The sequence below is a fragment of the Plasmodium malariae genome (genome assembly GCF_900090045.1).
Source record: "Plasmodium malariae genome assembly, chromosome: 12".
NCBI lineage: Eukaryota > Apicomplexa > Aconoidasida > Haemosporida > Plasmodiidae > Plasmodium > Plasmodium malariae.
The window spans coordinates 382,118-382,500 of NC_041786.1; positions in this window are offsets into that span (position 1 = coordinate 382,118).

Below are 383 nucleotides of genomic sequence, written 5' to 3' on the forward strand. Positions count from 1 at the left end.
TACGTGTAAACCTGTACATACTTGAACATGTGTTATTGTATATATAATCTCATATTGTACGAATTTTACTATACTAACAATATATATTACATATTTATTATATGTATATAATATACATATTTTTATGTATATATATTTATATATTTATAAATATATGAAGCTTTCTTTAAATTTATACCCATAAAAATAAACAAATAAATATATAAAATTAAAAAAATAAATCTATAAAATAAAATAAAATTTTAATAATAAGTAAAAAATATAATTTAAAAGATCTTTATATTCATATACGCCATTATTATTTGTTATAAAAGTAACAATTAAAAAAAAAAAAAAAATAGAAACTAAAACGAAAATACAGAAAAAAAAAAAAAAAAAGGAAA